Source organism: Sorghum bicolor, chromosome 10, assembly GCF_000003195.3.
Source record: "Sorghum bicolor cultivar BTx623 chromosome 10, Sorghum_bicolor_NCBIv3, whole genome shotgun sequence".
NCBI lineage: Eukaryota > Viridiplantae > Streptophyta > Magnoliopsida > Poales > Poaceae > Sorghum > Sorghum bicolor.
Window position 1 is genome coordinate 48620949 of NC_012879.2, and position 3874 is coordinate 48624822.

Genomic DNA, 3874 nt, shown 5'->3' on the forward strand with positions numbered 1-3874 from the left:
AGGGAAGACAAGCTTCACGACTCTGTTTGGGACATATTGCTATACCAGAATACCCAAGGGTCTCAAAAATGCTGGAGCAACCTTCTCTAAAATGATGAAGAAGGTTCTGGGCAGCCAGCTGTAGAGAAACATTATAGCGTACGTCGATGATGTTGTTGTCATGAGTAGAAACAAGGAGGATCACATCACAGACCTGCAGGAAACCATCGTTAACCTCAGGTCTGTGAGACTCAAACTGAATCTAGAAAAATGTGTATTTGGGGTCAGCAAGGGAAAAATGCTGGGGTACATCATTAGCTCCAAAGGAATCAGGGCCAACCCGGATAAAACAAAGGCAATCATGTCGATGGTAGAGCCTTCGAACAAAAAACAGGTGCAGAAACTAACTGGCTGAATAGCAGCTCTCAACAGATTCATTTCCAGATTTGCAGAACAAAGCTTTCCATTCTTCAAAGCGCTAAGGGGAGGTGTTGACACCATTTTTGGGCACGTGTCCAGGATGGCAGGATAGGGTGGCAGTACGATGCGGGTTGCTGATGAGGATGGTTGCCGATGAGGGAGAGGTTGAATGTGACTAAGTCCACAGGCAATAATATGGTGCCGATGACTGGGTAAAAAGGTCTGCCGATGACTATGGCAAGGGGATTGCCGATGACACGAAGGGGGAGTCCGGAAGCTGCCAGCTGTCATGTGGAGGAGTTTCGGTTTGTCACGAAGGATAGTTTTATTATTTCCTTAGTTATTTGCATCGTTTTGTATACGGATTCCGTGTAATTTGGAATTTGAATTCTAATCGTGTCTGGGCGTAGCTCTTTGAGCAGGGTATAAATATAAACCCTAGGACCTTGTAATCAAGAATCAAGAAATCAAAAAAACACACGTTTTTACTCATATTCCAGCATCTACTTTTCGACGACTTCGTCATATTTTTTCTTTTTATTACGAGTTCTTAGGAATTTGTCGACTTAAGCTCGGCGTGTTCTCGAGTTCCGCGTGAGTACCTCTTAGCCGTGACATCCGGGCGCATCGCTGTTGTCAGGACTAAAGTATTCGAGTTATCACCTTTGCCGATAGCAAGGTCAAATCGGCTGGCACGCCTTAACGTTTGAATCAGGACTAAACCCTTTGTGTTTGCAGATCAGTTTTGCATCAACACATCTTTTGGCACACCTGGTGGGACAGATTCAAGATCAAGATCAACATGTCGATCTCTGACCTCGATCAAGAGAACGTCATCCCCGTGACGGAGGCCAACCTCAAGGATGAGCAAAAGCAAGCTATTGCCCAAGCCATGGAAGAGTTCAAGCAGCAATGCCTGAAGTCTTTCAGCATAAACAGGAGCGGCGAAGTGGTCCAGAAAGATGCACTGCCGGCACCACGGCAGGTCACCTTCGACGCCAATCCTGGCAAGCTTCAAGATATGGTTGACAATGCCATCAATCGAGCGTTGATTAACCAAGCTGGTGTACTGTCTAATACGGTTTTCAATGCCGTGGCAAGAACTTTCAAGGAAGGACAAATCCCGCCAGATTATGTGGGGCCCTCCCATCATCAGCCAACGGCACCAGAGGTCACGGCTCCATCGGCTGCCTTGACGAATGCAAGTGCACAGTCTGCCGTCCCTCCAAGTACATTGGGGACTACTGGTGCACTATCTATGCCGATGGCAACCAACCCACAAATTTCAGTTGGGCAGCATAAACTGACAACAGATATGTTGGCATCGGCAATGTCAGGGTTAACTCTTCCTCCCAACTGGTGGGGTTATGGTATGCCTCCAGAGTTGACGCCGGGAACATCACAGATAACTGACATGAGGGGCAAAACTCCTATGACATCGGCACCTTCCAATGTGCCGGTGAACCAGAGTCCTCGGTATACCACAACTACTACTGCAAGGCCTCACACTGGAAATCCTCAAGATTCAATGTTCCAGATGCCCAACGCATCGGCAGAGTCAATGCTGATGCAACAGAGGCCTATGGCCCAGTCGGGGTATGTCAATTCAACGACGGTACCCAATTACCAATCATCGGCAGCACCTATGCCGATGAACGCTAATAATGGATGGCTTGGACAGCAAGCCTTTCCACAATCGCCCCAGCAAGGTTATCAGACTACGGGGTTCCAGCAAGGGCAGGTTTATCCCGGGTTCCAAGGTCAGGGAATTCCCAACCAGCCAGTAAATTTTGGACAGCAACTCGGAGGACAGCCAATCGGTGGACAGCAGTTTGGTAGTCCGCAGATTGGAGGACAGGTGACCAATACAATGTTCCATACAGGTCACGTCCCGAACAGACACGTGGAGGTTCGCCACCAAATGCCAGATCCGCAGCCGCCTCATCGGCAAGATGCCGATGCGTATTGGGCCGATAAGATTGCTGAAGTAATGAGGGAACAATTTGGGATAAAACCCAAAGTAAACACTTATTCTTATCGGACACCGTATCCTCCAGCGTATGATTTGATCCCGCTTCCACATCGGTACAAGGTACCGGATTTTACAAAGTTTTCCGGACAGGACGACACGTCAACCATGGAGCATGTCAACAGGTTCATTATTCAATGTGGAGAGGCTGGTAACAGGGACGAATTGAGGGTTCGTCTATTTTCATCATCATTGTCTGGATCGGCCTTTACTTGGTTCATATCATTACATCCCAACTCAGTAATTACTTGGGCCGATCTAGAGAAGCAATTCCACAGATACTTCTTCTCGGGGGTTCATGAGAAGAAGATCACCGACTTGGTCAAGTTGAGGCAACGTAATGATGAGTCGGTTGAGGGATTTGTGTAGAGGATACGAGAGGTCAAGAATAAATGCTATAGCCTGGTTCTGGATGATCGGCAGCTAGCCGATTTGGCTTTCCAAGGTTTGTTGCCACATATCAGGGATAAGTATGCCTCCCAGGAGTTCGAAAGTTTAAGTCATTTGGTGCAGAGGATATCTGATCAAGACATCAAGCCTTTCGAGCCTAAGAGGGCATGGAATAAGAAAGTGTCATTTGTTGACGAAGCAACAAGCTCAGATTCCGATGAGGAACCAGTAATCGGTTTGGCCGAGTGGGTAAAAAACAAGAAGCCGATGTCTTGTCCTTTTGGGCAGAAGGAACCAGAGAAGTTCGCCTTTGACACCGCCAAGGCCGATAGGATATTTGACTTTCTACTTCAGGAAGGTCAAATCAAACTGTCACCTAACCACGTGATCCCGTCGGCAGAAGAGTTGAAGAGGATGAGATATTGCAAGTGGCATAATGCAACTTCACATGACACCAACGAGTGCAAAGTATTCAGACAGCAGCTGCAATCGGCTATAGAGTCAGGGAGAATCAAGTTTGACAGTTCTAAAGCCCAGAAGCCGATGAAGATAGACCAACATCCTTTCCCGACAAACATGTTGGATGCTAAGGGGAAGGCTAAGGTCTTAACGTCGGAAACAGCTGAGAAGAGTGCATCGGTAGATCCTCAGCATCAAGTTATTACTGTCGATGCAAGAAGTAAGGGCTTGGTCCAGGAAGGAACTAGCTCAGGAAGGCTTCCTCGATCTGGCATCGTCATAACTCATAGGAGGCCTCGAGAAAATTGGCAACAACGGGAAAATCGGTATCGGTGCCAGCAGGAAGATCATCGACGGTAAGAAGAAAGACGCCGACAGGAGTGGAATCGGCACAGGGATCATTGGAATTGTCCATTCTTCATCCATTGCTGGGAGGAAAATATCAAGCTTCCTACTGTCAGAGACTGCCCTGAGTGCAACGGTTATGATCGGTACGATAGAACCGATCGGCGTTATCATGATGATGAACGGCGATTTAATGGGCCGATCAGAGGAAGGGTGTCAGTTCATGACCGGCTGGGGGGCAGATTCAGTGGG